Source organism: Zootoca vivipara, chromosome 12 (genome assembly GCF_965207765.1).
Source record: "Zootoca vivipara chromosome 12, rZooViv2.hap1.1, whole genome shotgun sequence".
In the NCBI taxonomy this organism is placed as follows: domain Eukaryota; kingdom Metazoa; phylum Chordata; class Lepidosauria; order Squamata; family Lacertidae; genus Zootoca; species Zootoca vivipara.
Window position 1 is genome coordinate 33,198,646 of NC_142595.1, and position 17,334 is coordinate 33,215,979.

The following is a 17,334-nucleotide window of genomic DNA, read 5'->3' on the forward strand; positions in this document are numbered from 1 at the left end:
TGCTGATGGACTCCCTCTCGGCCTGGTTCCTGTGGTAGAAGGCATGGCGGGCAGCAATTTTAGACAGCTTGGGCGCGTAGTGGGTACGGAGCTTCTCTTGGAGCGTGTCCCATGGCGCTGCCTCAACGGCTAGAGGTGCAAATTCCTCCATAGCCAGAGACAGGAGGGGAGGGAGATAAGGTTCCTGCAACAGTAAGAGTAACAAATGTGTTACAAGATAAGGGAATCGTGAGAGCTGTGTGCAACGGGTGTATAATCTTGCTTATGCATGCATTTTGCTATAGCACTGATATATATGTTGTTTGTCACAATCTATAAAAAGGAGCGCCTGCCTATATTTGGGGCTCAGTCTTTGAGAAATATCTCACTGAAGCCGCAGCACAGCTTAATAAGCAAGACCTTCCTCAAAGAACTCATGTCTGTCTTCATTGACTAGAAGAAACTTGCAACAGGTATATTGGGCAAAATTGCATATAAACATGTATTTTAAGAGAAATTCTTACAAAAATGCTGGTGAATTTTCCTGAGGGCATTTTTTAAAAAAATGCAAGCTGATGTAAAAAATGTGGAGAACTGAACTTAATACTGGAAAAGTGAGAAACTGACAGAAACCAAAATGTACAGATTTGCCCAAACCTAGAGGACAAGGAAACTGGAGGTAAGTTCAATAAATTCCTTGAATTGGCCTCATTAAGGTGAGCGCGAGAAAGATGCTGCAGGTTTCTGAAAAACTGTCTCAACCAGAAGTTCCCAGGCATGACTTCTTTAAAAAAAATGAGTCACACCAGCGAGTGACACATCATGTTGTCACAATTTTTTAAAAAATAAAATAAAATACATATATCGCCTATTGAAGGGTTTTTTAAAAAAATAATAATACTGTACTCTTATTATCTTGACTCTACAGTAAGGCTCCTTACAACTGACTAAGAGGTAATACCATAAAAAGTAGGTCAGTGAAAATGAGGAGATTACAGGCACACCAGTTTAATCTCTGTGCTGGTATGTTTTATCAGCTGAACTGTACTAGCCATCGCACTTGACAATTTCAGTATTAAATTTCCATTAAACTATTCTTAAAGCACATTTAAGACATATGGCTTCCGTCAAAGAATTCTGGGACCTATCGTTTACTGCTCACAGAGCAACAATTCCCAGCTCCCATGATCCTTTGCAGGAGCTCCATGCTTTAAAAGTACAGTGTGGGCATGAGCTATGTGCCCCATATTTTCCATTTCTTTTGCCTGCAATTCCCTTGCAGTTGAGCCATACAGTGCTATCATAGGAGTCCCCCAAAAAGTGGGACTCTTAATAGAGGTTGGATTTTGGTTGGTTTTTTATTGGTGGTGGTTGTTGTTGTTATTGTTGTTGTTTTCCATTATCACTATTAAAAAAAGAAGAAGAACTCTCTGTACCAGGTCTCTTTGCTAATCCCCTCCAAATATTTCCAACTTTTAACTATCAGCATTTGTGCTGCAGCTAGAAGGTGTTGGACCAGAGTATTGTCGCAGCAGTCTTTATTCAGTCCGTCCCAGCCACCCCACAGAAAAGACTCACTGTTTTGTAATTAAATTAATTTCAGAAAAATCAGGTCCCAAAATTTGGCCCACCATAACTGGTAGTATAGGCTTTTCCTGGATCTACAGCACAAACATTGAGAAGAGAGATTCAGGATAAAACAGGAAATCTCAGTCGTGGTAAGGTGACCTTTAAACAGTGTTTGTAGTTTAATTATTTCACAACATTTATATTGCCCTTGGCTATAATAAACCCAAGGGCTACAAAAGGATTTACAAAAATAAAATAAAAATTAAGAAGTGTTTTTTTTTAATGGTTTCCTGTATATGAGCTTAGATAAAACAGAGAGAAGAATTTACCACATATTATTCCATCTGGCTAAATCATGCTTGGTATGTAGATCAACCTCCCAGCTTGTTTCCATCCTGACAAAGTCTCTGTCTAAGGCTATTAATTTTTTTATATTACTGTGACACCCGGACCCTTGCTATGTTCAAAGGCTGACAAGGACCTAACAGCTTGTTGTTTGATTGTATCTTTAGTTATACAGTCATACCTCAGTTTAAGTACGCCTCGGCTTGAGTACTTTCAGTTTAAGTACTCCGTGGACCCGTCTGGAACGGATTAATCCACTTTCCATTACTTTCAATGGGAAAGTTCGCTTCAGGTTAAGTACAGACTTCTGGAACCAATTGTGTACTTAAACCGAGGTACCACTGTACAGTAAAAGCCTCCCAAATCTCTTGGGCTTTTACGTTGGGTTTTGTTGTTGTTGTTGTTGTTGTTGTTGTTGTTGTTAAAAAGCATTAAGGCAAATATGGAATTTTCTACCTCTGGTGCTAAAATAATTTGACCAGCTCTGGGCACTATGCACATTGATGTGGGGCAGCCGTTAACCCATCTATGTTTGCCTCTTAATTGAATGATTGTAAGTCAATAAGCACAACTGAGAACTTTGAGAACCTCAAGCAATAAAAACTGTAGAAAATCTGCTGATTTCTTTTCATATGAAGACTTAGGAACCTCTGGCCTTCATTACCCCTAGCTTCAATGGAGAGTATGTCAATCTATTTCAGCCAGAGCAGGAACAAAATAATAAGGAATAATGTTTGTTTATAAAATATCCCAATACATATTTTACGAAATAGAGTATTTTCCCATATTAGTATTTATAGAAACTGTTCAATTTGGGGTTTTGTTGGGGTAAACAGTATTGAATCTAGCAGGTTAGTACTAGATGCATTATATAACATGCATTATTACTCAGAATAGGCAGGAAATTTGATTCCGTTCACATTTAAAATCTACATTCTGTAGACACCATTCAACTCTCAGGTGGTTATTTAACCTACTTTTGGGGCTCTTTTTTTAAAAAGTCTTTTCCTTCAGGGAAGGGAGGCATGGTGTATACACAGAGGCATTCCGCCTTAGTTTCTCTTCTTCTTTTTCAAATCCTACCTTCGCAAAAACATCACTCTGTGCAAGTTGAGTCACAGCCTTCACAGACAGCTGTTTTAAACAATTTAAAAATCAAAAGATGGTATCGAACCTTTGATGAAACCAGGAAGCTAATGTGTTTATTTTGAGTGATTAAGACATAATGCTATCTCACAGAAAGAATGCACTGGGGAGATTTGTGTAGAGGATTTTTTTTCTCTTTAAAAGCAGGAGCAAATTGTCAAATACACGGCTCTTATTGAACGGACCCAGAAAGAACCAGGTAGGAACAGCAATGGATGCTTGTATATTTGAAGATGAGAGATGGGTAGAGCTCTGAGATGGTACCAAGGGCCAAAGTAAGAGTTGTTCCGCAGCTGAGCTGACAGAGGAACAGACTCCCTCAGAAGGCGGTGTACTCTCCTGCATTTGAGGTTTTTAAGCAGAGGTTGGATGGCCCTCTTACGCTGAGATTCCTGCAATGGAGGAGGTTGGACTGGATGACGCTTGGGGCGCCTTGCAACTCTACAATTCTATGATTCTAATATTACATGGGAGGTCTATGCTTGGATCTCCCCACATCATTTTCTTCTTCTAAAAGCAGTTGCTGCATGGGTGGGAAGGTGGAGCCCAACCGTTTCCCCCTCCACCAGTTCTAGAACAGGTGCCCAGAGGAGAACAACGAGGATAGTGAGATGTTTGGAAACCAAATCCTGAGGAATGGTTGACAGTGCTTGGTATGTTTAGCCTGGAGAAGAGAAGATTCAGGGGAGCCATGGTGGTGTTCTTCAAATGTCTGAAGGGTTATCGTGCAGAAGTTGGACCAGATTTGTTCTCTGCTGAGGAGGAGGACAAGCCTAGAACCAATGGGTGGAAATTGCAACTTCTTAAGAGTAAGATCTGTTCTACAGTGGAGCAGAATTCCTCGGGAGGGATCGGGCTCCTCTTTGCTGGAGGTTTCATACAGGAATGAGTGACAGCCTTTATGCTTTGGAGTAGGGGGTTAGACTACATGACCATCACGGTCCCTTCCGACACTAACATTCTGTGGTACCCCTTTGTAAATCACTCCTCCCTTCCTAAGCTGCTCTTAGCTGGAGAGGGTCAAATGTATCTCTGCTATATAGATTTATTAAATATACACAAGGGTATCCAATCCCATGTTTCCCAGGTAATGTCTGCTTAGGTCCTAGAACAGGAGTTGAGAGTCTTTGGCCCTCCAGATGTTGCTGAACTACAACTCCCATCAGTCAATGGCCAGGGATGGTGGAAGTTGTTATTCAGCATCATCTGGTTGGCCAAAGCTTCAGCACTCCTGCCCTAGCAGGACATTCAGAGGAATGGGAGGGTAGTCTAAGAGGTTCCAACAGGGTTGTGCTTAACAGATGTGTGCACTAATTCCAGAATCAACTCCTACCACTTCAAAGCGTGAGCCAAAAAACTATTTGTATAAAGGTGAAACAACATCTTCGGATTGTGTATTAAACCACAGACTTGCTCCACAGCCAAGAAAGGGGTTGTAAAGCAGTTCCATAGAGCTTTATTGCTCTTATGGTCAGAGGAGTGTTAAGATATGGATCATGGGCTCTACTGCAGCTGGGGGGGGGGAGGAGTATCTTCTGCTTTAAGCAAAGGGCTGGCAACTCTCTTTCCTTGTATCTACCCTTGAAAAAACAGTGCCTCTAGCTTTTGCCTTTGGGGATATTAACAGTTTTATAGTGAGTTGCTAGCTTTGTAATCTTTGAGTGTTCACGTTCCTCCCCAGGTAAACTCACTTTCAGAGGCAACCTGTTTATTTGAGCATTCATCCTGATATATCTGAACAAAGTTTGTGAGGAGGAGATTAAATGACACCTGCTACTTATTAAGCATGCATTCTAAATTTGTTTCTGGGGAGGTTAGACAATGTTGCATTCCCAGGGCATTTCTATCCTGTTACTTTCTTTATCACCAGGAAAATGTTATCCCATTGCATTCCTTACTGCAAAAAGGCTCAGTTTTGGGAAGGAAGTGACTCTTTGTACAAGGCCTCCAAATCCACTTTAATTGCACAACTTAAATTTGCCAGCATAAAATTGAATGCCACCCTGTAGGTTCCATGGGGTAGAAACATGCCGCCTTGCACTTTGTAAAATTGTCGTGCATATTGATAACACTAAATAAGTATTATCATAATCAACCATAACTGGAACAATGTCGTCAACATCATCATCCTGCTGTGCTGTCACCTGAGCTATACCAGCAAGTCTAGCAACACAACATCTGGTGAAGATAGAAGATCCCGGATACAAGGGGAGATCAAGGATTTGCCATCCTGCTGATATCAAGAGGATGCAGGGGAAATACTTTTTTTGCCATTGATATTACATTTTGCCATTGATATTACATTAATATTACAGATAACAAAAGAATTGAGACAGAAGCAGAGGATTTGTTGCTTGGATTTGGAGCAGAACCACTCAGGGTCCACTTCAGAGCAGGATTACAGAAGCAGCGACCGCCGTGTCAATGGTGCCCTTCTCGTTAGCTGTGTGGCTGCTTCTACTGCCTGTGCTGCTACAAGGTGAGTGATGGCATGGGGCAGGGGTGCCAACTTGAAAATATTGGGGACCCGGGTAAGCCCCGCCCTGCATAATCAATCACAAGACTCAGTGCACAGACACCATTTGAATGGCAATGCCCCTCAACTTGGGAAGCGAGGTGGCCCCCTCAATATTTTATGGGGGGGCTGAAGGGACCCCAATCCCTAGGATGTGGAGAGACAATGGAGGGAAGGTAATTGAGGATGAGAGAATCAGTTGCTTCTCAGGGGAGTTAAAATGGGAGTGGGAGATCCATTAAGCTAAAAAAGGAGGTGCATGGTTTATAAGTGCAAACAAAGGAGCTTCTCACACACTGGGCTTTCAAGTGGAACTCATATTCCTTTCCGCTAAGGAGACAAATGTATGGCAGCAGATAGTGGCCTTGTTCTCGTGTAATGTTAAAGGTAAATGTAAAGGCACCCCTGACCGTTAGGTCCAGTTGCGGACGACTCTGGGGTTGTGGCGTTCATCTTGCTTTACTGGCCGAGGGAACCAGAGCAGCGCATGGAAATGCCGTTTACCTTCCCGCCAGAGCAGAACCTATTTATCTACTTGCACTTTGAGGTGCTTTTGAACTGCTAGGTTGGCAGGAGCAGGGAGCGAGCCACGGGAGCTCACCCAGTCACAGGGATTCGAACCTTCTGATCGGCAAGCTCTAGGCTCTGTGTTTTAACCCACAGCGCCACCTGCGTCCCCATGTAATGTTAAACTATGGTTTACTAACTATGGTTTGTTAGCAAATTGTGGTTTGTTGTTGGCTTAACTCGTTTCGCATTACTTGTGAACCTGGATAGCGATTCTTGGTTGAAAAATGACAGGATTGCTTAACCAAAGCTGGTCCTCACTCCCCCACCTCCTTCTACTCTAAGGTGTGCTCATTTGCCTTGCCTCTTTGACAAATTGGACTAACAGGATTTGAAATCCAATTCTCTGTTTTCATTAATGTTCTAGTTGTTCTGGCCCATCTTTCACTGTGTTAAAGCTGAATTGATGTATATATGTGTGTGGAAGGGGGGTTTTTTTGGCTCATAGTAGTACTTGGCAACAGACAATTAGCCTTCACTGGGCCAAGGTTGGCCCAAGACATGTAACCACCTGAGGCAAAGAACAAGATGGTGCCCCCTCCTTATTCCACATAAAGAAACCAACTGAAGTGGCAACTAAATTTTATTTCAACATTGGCCATAGGATCACATCCTTCCACTGTATCTGAGGAAGCAGATCAGATTTAGTCCTGTGGCACAGAGGAAAATGGTGGGCTGGGAGGTGGGACCTCAGGTAAATGAGTTGAGGGCTATTGACCCCTAGTATGTACCACACGAGGCTGACATTTGATAACTATTCAAAACACTTACTTACTTACTTACTTACTTACTTACTTACTTACTTACTTACTTATATAAAATACTTCAGGATAGAGTCTTGGTATTAGAAGCATGCTCCAGAGCTAAAGTCCCGATAAGTCTCTGTTCAAATTAAGCCCTGCAATAAGCTCTACCAGTCTAGCTAGGAAAATATACTCATAGCATATGTGTCACAATACAGAGCTGTATTCTTTTTATTAAAAAAAACATTAGTAAGAGATTGTAACCTGAGCCTCTTCCTCTTTCTCTTACATAGGCACCTATTTTTCAGTATTTGTGCTTCAGTGTCTCTGATATGAAAAACTGAAATGTTTTCCCTTCATTTTTGTTTTCTACAGATGCTGCCAGTTCTGAAGCAGGTAGGAACCCCTGTATATTTTGACCTTCCTACTCAAAATTTCAGGCTCATGGATGGGCTGAACCAAAGGGGAGTCTCATCAAATTATAGGGCTGCTACAAACCTAATGATCATGCAGACCTATTGTTAAACAGGAGCCTCCAGGCAGATTTAAAAGTATACTTAATAAATAAATAAACTGAATATTGCTTCAATTGCTTCAATATATGGTGAGCCAGCCTAGCTGCAGTTAGAGGCATTATGGCTCTAAATTTGATTGGCTGGAAACCATTATCAATAACTAGAAATGTTCTTTAAAAGATCACATACAAATATTTGTTTTTTTTTGTTTCAGACAAGGCTTTTTTATGTTTGATTGTTTCTGGGTGTGCTTCAGTGCTGGTGTTATTGCGACCTATCTTTTTAAACCTTCTTTCCTTCTTCCACAGTTTGTGAAGCGCAAGCTCAACGAATTATTGGGGGCCGACCAGCTCCCTCTGATGGGTTGTCATGGCCCTGGCAAGTCAGCATTTTCTATCAGGGCAAACATATTTGTGGAGGCGCCCTCATAGCCGAGAAGTGGGTCCTGTCTGCAGCTCACTGCTTCCCTAAGTAAGTTTCTGGTGTACTTGGCTGTGAAGGCATCGTTCAGTTTCATCCTAGAGGCAGCTGCAAGGCCAAACTAATATTTTATGCCTAACACAGAAGGCATCAATGTGACACCCACAGGCACCAGTGTCCCTGCCAGTACGCCCTATGGCATCCACAAAAGGTATCAGCAAATAGCATCTCTTACAGATGTGGCAGCCATTTTGTTTTGTACCTCACAGCCCAGAGCAGCCATTTTGTGACTAGCACCTAAACACTTTCTCAACATTCCCAATGTGCCCATTGGCTCAGAATGACTGCCCATGGCTGGCCTAACAGCAACTCAGTGCCTTGGCCTTGCCAAAGCAGAGCCTGGCAGAGCAATGAATAATAAAGTTAAAGGAAGCAGATAGCTGGCAGAAGTTATAGAGTAGGGCTGGGTGGATCTTTTTCAGCCTGGAAGTGGTTGGGGCCAGAGACAAATGTCAGTGGAGCAACAGCAGCAGCTCTCACCTTTGTACAATAGGCTACTTTCAAGCCATGCAGCTCTGGATGTGTACTGCATATTTTAAAACATGCAAATGGAGACAGGCATGCACAGAGTAGTTCTGTCTATGCCTGAGCAGTAAATTGTTCAAACTCCAGAGCCAGACTCAAATCACAAACTTTATAGGCTCAAGTTGAATGCCATTAAAGGTAAAAGGTAAAATCCAGTCAAATTCGACTATGGGGTGTGGCGCTCATCTCCACTTTTGTACTATTGTGTCACCTGATGTCTGCTGACCACCTGCTTTGGGAGGGGACTGAAATAACAAAACACATCAGAAATGGTGCCAGTAGCTCCCTCTTGGTGGTAAAGAGAGCAAGGTGACTTGCCAATGGTCAGGGATGTAAACCAACGGCCCTGCAGATATTGCTGGCTTCCTACTCCCATCAGCCCCATCCCATGTGCTCTGTGACCAGAGACGTTGTGAGTTTAAGTCCAGCATCTGGAGGGCCAAAGGTCCTCCATCCCTACCCTATAAGCTAGTTGCAAGAAATGGCAAGAACTTGTGCTTATGCACAATTTATAAAAAAAAAAAACCAGAGGGAAAGCAAAAATGAATGGGTGCCAATAACTTGTCTGGAGACATGGAAGGGCCAACCTGGGATCTTCTGCTTGGAAAGAGATATGGCATTTTCTCCACTGGGTTGCTATGGCCCTAGTCTCCCCTTTAAACTAGACATGTTGACATGAGACTGAATTACAAGGTCTAAGGGCACTCACCTCTTGGAAACCACTTTGGCAAAGATCTTGTTGCATTTTGCTCATGTTTTTTCACTTACAGCTTTAAGATGCAAACTAAGCATTATGTTGTGGTGCTGGGTGCCTATCAGCTCCTGAACACTTCAAGTAACACAGTAACATCTGATATCCAACGGATTATCCTCCATCCCAGCTATGACAGCTATGACACCCCCCCCCCCCAGAGGGGATATTGCTTTAGTAGAGCTGAAGTCCCCTGTGAGTTTCACTGCCTACATTCGCCCCATCTGCTTGCCAGAGGCCTCTGTACAGTTCTCAATGGAAGAAAGCTGTGTTGTGACTGGATGGGGAGAGATTCAACCTGGAGGTGAGGAGATGGAGAGGTGCTTTTGGGGGTTCTCCTTCAGGCTCTGTTTACTTTCATGCCAGCAATGTACACTGCACTTTTATAGGGCAAGCTGCCTCAGGTGGAAGATGCTGGATGATGTGGTTGAAATGCTGGAGGGTGGAGGTGGGTATGATTTGCAGCCAGGCGGGTATGGTTTGCAGCTAGGAATTGTGCACTGTAATTCCCATCATCCTTGACCATTGACAATAATGTCTTGGGCTGATGGGAGTTATATTCCCCAACATCTGGAGGGATTCACAACCTCCAATCAGCCCAGTGTTGAGCCCTAATGGATCTTAGATGGTGAAGTATTGCAGAGACATGGGGCCACTGTGAAAAGATCCTACCCCAAGGGTTATAAATACAGTCATACCTCGGTTTAAGTACGCTTTGGTTTGCATACTTTCAGTTTAAGTACTCCGCGGACCGTCTGGAACGGATTAATCCACTTTCCATTACTTTCAATGGGAAAGTTTGCTTCAGGTTAAGTACCGACTTCCGGAACCAATTGTGTATTTAAACCGAGGTACCACTGTACCTGCAAACCATGAATAGTTAGGGCCTCAGGCTGGGTATGAGGAGAGAGAGATCAAAAGCAAGACAAGACCATGGATTACTTTGATGATGAAGACAAAGAGTTTGTGCTGGACCTGACCTGAGAGTGAACAGGAAGGCAGTAAAGGGAGCTAAGCAGAGAATGCAACTCACACCGACCACCGCTATGTTATCTGGTGCAGTCATTACATACCCAACAAGTGTCCTGGGAAAAACCAGTACTTCCTGTTTTTTCCTGCGAGAGCACATTTTGGGTGCCGTAATCTTGCACGATTTCGCGCCATGATCTCTCCATGAAAGAAGTGCTTTTTCAGGTCCATGATATCATGCAGTGCCCCAAAACATGCATTTTGGGCTGTCAGGCTATTGTGTGACAGTACAGCCCTTTATAAAACATGTCTTTTGGGCTCTGTGATCTCACACAGGTCACGTGACTCGCACAGGAGCACATCTGGGAAGACACGTATCCCAGTTTTAGGACTCAACATGTGGGAGGGTATGGCATTGCAGCAGTGGGGTGGTATCTACAGGCCTGAATTTGAGCCAGGCCAGGCCAGAGCTCAACTTCTGGGCTGCCTTGTAATGGTAGAAAAATGGCCTTCAGAGCCATGCATTAGAAAGAATGTCTGTGAGACAGAGTGCCTTTTGATAGTGTAATCATGTTACTTTGTTGCAACACACACACACACACACACACAGAGAGAGAGAGAGAGAGAGAGAGAGAGAGAGAGAGAGAGAGAGAGAGAGAGAGAGAGAGAAGTACTGTACAGCACTTTGAAAACTAGCAAATATATTTATGACATAAGCTTTTGTGGAATTGTCCACAGAAGCTTATGCCACAACTAGTGTATTTCAGCCCGTTCAATAACGGGCGCTAGAACATCCTGGGGTTTGGAGAAGCGCTTGCGCAGCGCTTCTCCGAACCCTGGGACCTGTCCTTGCTGTCGGCGGCAGGGGGACAGGAACGGAGGAGGAGAAAGCGCTGCTTTCTCCTCCTCCGTTCCTCTCTCCCAGCCGCCGACAGCAAGGAGACATCCTGGGGTTTGGAGAAGCGCTTGCGCAGCGCTTCTCCGAACCCTGGGACCTGTCCTTACTGTCGGCGGCAGGGGGACAGGAACGGAGGAGGAGAAAGCGCTGCTTTCTCCTCCTCCGTTCCTCTCTCCCAGCCGCCGACAGCAAGGAGACATCCTGGGGTTCGGAGAAGCGCTTGTGCAGCGCTTCTCCGAACCCTGGGACCTGTCCTTGCTGTCGGCGGCAGGGGGACAGGAACGGAGGAGGAGAAAGCGCTGCTTTCTCCTCCTCCGTTCCTCTCTCCCAGCCGCCGACAGCAAGGAGACATCCTGGGGTTCGGAGAAGCGCTTGTGCAGCGCTTCTCCGAACCCTGGGACCTGTCCTTGCTGTCGGCGGCAGGGGGACAGGAACGGAGGAGGAGAAAGCGCTGCTTTCTCCTCCTCCGTTCCTCTCTCCCAGCCGCCGACAGCAAGGAGACATCCTGGGGTTCGGAGAAGCGCTTGCGCAGCGCTTCTCCGAACCCTGGGACCTGTCCTTACTGTCGGCGGCAGGAGGACAGGAATGAAGAAGGAGAAAGCGCTGCTTTCTTCTCCTCCGTTCCTCTCCCGCAGCCGCCGACAGCAAGGAGACATCCCAGGGTTCGGAGAAGCGCTTGCGCAGCGCTTCTCCGAACCCTGGGACCTGTCCTTGTTGTCGCCGGCAGGACAGGAACGAAGGAGGAGAAAGCGCTGCTTTCTCCTCCTTCCTTCCTCTCCCGCAGCCGCCGACAGGAAGGACGCGGGACACAAACCCCTACTTCGTCGCCGCTGCTTCATGGCCTCCTGCCGCTCCTCTCACGGGCCAGGGAGGGTTGTGAGGAGGAGGTCTCCGCCGGCCTCCACCCTCGCTTCCCTGACGTTCTGGCCAGGAGCGGCGGTTGGAGGAGGCAGGGGGGGGGAGAGAGTGCGCGCGTGCAGTCTCTGCTGTCCAATCCCTGTGTCGCTGGGGCACATGCGCAGTGACCCAGGGACACACGGGACAGCTTGGACGCAGGGACAACTTGCAAATTATTATATAGGATAAATGTGCTTCAAGACTCATTGCTGCTTTTATTAACCACAAAGTAACTACAGCTGAATAATAGGACAGATGAGGAGGCAAGGTCTGAAATCCAAGCATGTAACTTTCCAGCACACCTTCTCCCCTTGGAAAACAGATGGAGCCAAGGGTAAGGGATGGTGGAAGTTATAGTTGAACAACTTCCAGAGGGTCACAAGTTCCTCGTTCTCCAAGTTAGAGTTTCACAACAGTCTGGAAGCTAACAGTGCTGCCGCTTTTCTCACCAGTAGATGGTGAAAGTGAACCCTCTTATACAATTCTATAAGCAGAGAGGAAGGAAAAGGCAATCAGCTGGCCACTTAATCATATCTTATTATTGTCCCTGGTTTTTTATCAGGAATTGATGTTAAAATGCAGGTTTCTTTCTCTTAATGCTGTAAAGTTTCGCACATGTCTGGGCAGTGCTTTGTGAAATCTCAGAAACCAGTGGTCAGGGGAGATGGACACAGTCACTATTTGCTTTTGCCTTCCTCTTGCAGAATGGACAATGTAAAATAGGCAGCTATTAGAGTATACATTGGGGTAAGAGATATAATTGGGATGGGTGGCTATCCACCTGATCACATCCCTAATGATACATTTGCTTCCTCTTACAGTGGCATTGCCACCCCCACTAACCCTCCAGGAAGTGAAAGTGCCACTCATAGACCGAGAAAAATGCAATTCTCTCTTCAATGCTGCCCAACGTGAACCACCACTCTATAATCCAGTCGGCCCTGGTATGATCTGTGCTGGCTACCAAGAAGGTGGCAAAGATTCCTGCCAGGTAGGATGCTCCATAATTGTGGTTGGCTGTGGTGGACAGCAGCACCCCAGTAAAGGAGGGGACGGGCTCCAAAGGTCTAGCTCAGGTATGGAGAACCTGTGGCCCTCCAGACATTGTCATCCCCCCCGATCATTGGCTCTGCTGGCTGGGGCTGATGGGAGTTGGAGTCCAACAACAGCTGGGAGGCCACAGATTTTTCCATCCTTTGTCTTGGTTTTATTCACAGGGCCAGCAGTTCAGAAACGTAGCCTTCTCAGAAGATGAGTACAGGCCTACTCACTCTTAAATAGACATGACATAAAAATGAAATGTTTTAGCAGTGGGGTGGTAGACATACAGGGCCGTCTCAAGCATGTCGGGCGCCCTGGCGCCGTGGTGCGGAGATTGCTCCGGTGCCCCCGCCCCGCTCCGTTTCTTGCTGTGGCTGGTGGGTGGCCGTAGCTTGCAGCACGGTTCCCGTGCCGCTCCGCCGTGCGGCGCCCCCCTACCAGGCCGGCGCCCCACACCACCCAGACTACCCCTAGAGCCGGCCCTCTAGACATAGGTGGCAAGGCATTACATGCAAGCTAGTGAGCAGGCTGGCAGAGGAGAGACAGGGTGCTCCATCTCTAATCTATGTCCACCATAGAAGCCAAGAGGTCTGCTGGAGGAGGCAATCTCCATGCTCCAGGCCCTGCATTAAAATGCAGTGGGCTGCTGCGATAAGGACTGAGCTGTTTGTCTCTCCTCTCCTGGCCCGCAGCAAGCATACATTTTTGCAAGCCCACAGCAAGCTAACATACATTTTTGCAGGCCAGTAACATTTGAAGACTTCTTTACAAGGCTGCATTATATATTCATTAAACTGAAACTGAAAGTCTGGACCAGGGATAGAAGGATCTGTCGATTTCAGCTTTCAACATTTTAATGTGAATTTCTCCCAATAAGCGCAATTTCATATGCAGCTTTGACTAATATACATGCCTGTGCAAGCAATATTTTAATAATATATGCATCTTTGTTAACATTGTTTAGTTGGAGAACTGAATCACAAAATTCAGATATGTGTGGATTTCAACAGATAGCTGGGTTTCAGTTCCCATATTGTTTTGGAAAATTCATATTTGGTCGTTTCAGCCTTATGCATAGTTTCTCCTCCATACCTTAGCCATTTCTTCACTACCTTAATCTAGCTGAACTATACATGAGGACAGGACCAGATCTGTAAAGGAAATAAGCATAATCTGTTTTGAAACCAGTCTCCCAAACCTGCTTCCTGTAACCATGGACTGACTCCTATCTCTCTTTCCACAGGGTGACTCTGGGGGACCCTTGGCTTGCCCATATGATGGACATTGGGTCCTGGCTGGGGTCGTGAGCTGGGGGATAGGCTGTGGCCGCCCTGGTCTCCCTGGTGTCTATTCTTCAGTCCCTTTTTATGCCACTTGGATCTCCCAGCATATACCCAGTATGACCTTTGCGATGCGTGGGAATGGTGGGGTGAATGGCAGAGAACAGAATTCCCCTGCTGTGATACTTCTCCTAGTGTTTTTTGCTTTGACCCTTCTATGAGATGCTCCTCTCTCTGCCTCCAGGCTATCTACTAACGATGTGGAATTTGGGTACAGCTGCATTTAAATTGCTTTACTGATCAGTAGTGATTTAAGTCCTATATGCTCTGACAACTTATTCAACCACGGGGTCTGGTTTGGGGGCATAACAGGAACACAGGCCACCCTCGCCTTATAGCAAAGCAGACTATCAGTTCATCTAGTTTAGGATTTTATACCCTGCCTGGCAGTAGCTCTCCAAGGTTCTAACAGGAGCCTTTCCCAGCCCTACGGGGAGATGCTGGGAATTGAACCCAGCGGTGGAGCAAGCCAATCGGGCGACTGGGGTGGCACGTGTGCCCTGCAGGGCCAGCCACCCGTGGGGGTTGGGGTCAGCCGCCCACGGGGCAGGGCCAGCCAGGACAGCATGCTCCATGGGGCCTCCGAGGAGTCTGCCTGCCTCCTCCCCCTCAGCTGCCCTACAGCCGAGAGGGAGGAGGCGGGCATACTGTTTGGGGCAGCACAGAGCCTGTGGGCATCCAAGCCACCGTGTCACTCCCAGGAGAGACATGCGGCTCGGGCATGCTGCAGGCCCTGTGTTGATTGCCCCCTGGCATTTTATCACACAAAAAAAACCAGTGGTGACACCCAGGGCGGCCCACCCCCACCACACACCCCTTCTGCTGCCCCTGATTGAACCTAAGACCTTTTAGATGCAAAGCTCAATATTCTTTAAATCTGTTGAAAGAGTTAAGCGATGTGGTAAGAAGCCACCAATAAATATGGCGCCCGGAATAGCCAGGTTGTAATTTATCTTCAGTTCAACGTTATAATGTTAATTCAGATAATTTTATACTTCTGCTTGTTTGTACTTGATCAAAGAATTGTTATATGGTATTCATAAATATTTGTGAATGTTTTCTTGCTATTGCTCTGTATATACAGTTGCTGTATATTTTGCTTTGCTGAACATGTTGAAAGAAGTACCCAGAAATACCCGGGATTATTAAAATGAGCAATTGGACCAACTTTCTGTGGTGGGGGGTGCGCACACATATCTTTGAGGAAGTACCTTCTTTTGGCACTTTCTACATCATACCCTAGAGAGCATTCAAAATATCTCATAGCCCACTTTTGGTCCACAGGCCACAGTTTGGGAATCCACAGTTTAGGAGAATGTGGAACATCACCTTAAGGAGTAAACTGACACTTTTAAGATGCCTGTCTAAAAAGAAGACTGTTAAATTCATTGGGAAATGGACATTGAGTAGTTTTCTGGGCACATCCACACCACATGTTTGAGACACTCTTATACCACTTTAACAGATATGGGTTCTTCCTCAAGTACAGAGAGAACTGTAGTTTATTAACGTTGCTGACATCACAAAACTACATTCCCCAGTCCCCTTACCAAGCTATGGTTCCCAGGATTCTCCATTACAGTGATACCTTGGGTTAAGTACACAATTGGTTCCGGAAGTCTGTACTTAACCTGAAGCGAACTTTCCCATTGAAAGTAATGGAAAGTGGAATAATCCGTTCCAGACAGGTCTGTGGAGTACTTAAGCTGAAAGTACTCAAACCGAAGCGTACTTAAACCAAGGTATGACTGTACTGTTAAAATGGCGGAAGAGTGCTTTAAATGCATAGAGTGAGTGTGACTGTTTCAAAATAAGGATATCCTTGGGATTTCTTCTCAGTGTTACTTGTAAGCATAGCGCCTCCTTGTTGAGGTTTTATTGTAAAAATTACACATTAATGTAAATAAAAAGAAAAAGGAAGCATATTTGTATTTTACTATTTCCTATACATTGTATATTACACATCAAATCCATTCCTGTGTGATTGATCTCAGTTGTTTGTGGCATACTCCTTTATGTTGGGCTGGCAAGTGGGCATATTACCAGCCCTTGCAATAAAGCTGAGTATCAATTGTTAGAGAGAGAAATACCAAAAGAAGGAAAGGAGAATGTGAAAGAAAGTAACTGGCTGTTTTGCTTTGGGGTGGAATATAAAGGTAAAGGTAAAGGTACCCCTGACCATTAGGTCCAGTCGCAGATGACTCTGGGGTTGCGCGCTCATCTCACTCTATAGGCTGAGGGAGCTGGCGTTTGTCTGCAGACAGCTTCCGGTTCATGTAGCCAGCATGACTAAGCCACTTCTGGCGAACCAGAGCAGCACGCGGAAACACCGTTTACCTTCCCACCGGAGCGGTACCTATTTATCTACTTGCACTGCATGCTTTTGAACTGCGAGGTGGGCATGACCTGGGACCAAACAACGGGAGCTCACCCCGTCATGGGGATTCAAACCGCCGACCTTCCGATCTGCAAGCCCTAGGCTCTGTGGTTTAGACTGCAGCGCCACCCACGTCCCTTGGGGTGGAGTATACTGCCTTTTTATTTTCATATGCATACAATTATCTGCTTAGTGGGGGATTCTCGGAGGTATGTAAAAATCCCTACTTTGTCTGTGGTTAGTCTATTTCACTGATAGTCTTGATGCCACCAAGTTCACAATTTGCACATACAATTCATACACTAAAGATGTACCTCTTTGCCCTGGCCTCTGATACCTAAATATATTTTCAGGACCCACCTTGTTCTTCTGATTGTTAATAGCTTTAACTGACTTTAATATTGTATCTCTGTATTGTTGTTGTAAGCCATCGTGGGACCTTTCCATGAAGGGTCCGATCAATCAATATATTTCTGCACTCTTGAGGAATCCTCTAATTATTGATTGATTTGTTAAATTTTGATTGCTGCCCTTTAATTGAGTTACTGATTTGGATACTCCCGTAGAAAAGTAGGGTTCAGTCATGCACTGAAGTGAACCATAAGTGCAGCATTATCCTCCTTTCAATTTCTTTGCTCTACCAAACAGAGACTAGATTAATTTTTCTTCCTGTTTGC

At 45.4% G+C, this 17,334-nt stretch overlaps 1 pseudogene across 1 annotated transcript; it reads left to right on the forward strand.

Moving 5' to 3' along the window:
- The first annotated feature begins 342 nt into the window (after positions 1-342).
- Positions 343-16,253, forward strand: LOC118094905 (prostasin-like; annotated as a pseudogene). The gene is made up of 7 exons (XR_015946720.1): positions 343-452; positions 5,355-5,518; positions 7,240-7,260; positions 7,688-7,850; positions 9,155-9,439; positions 12,721-12,890; positions 14,184-16,253. The product of XR_015946720.1 is annotated as a prostasin-like (transcript).
- The last annotated feature ends 1,081 nt before the right edge of the window (positions 16,254-17,334 follow it).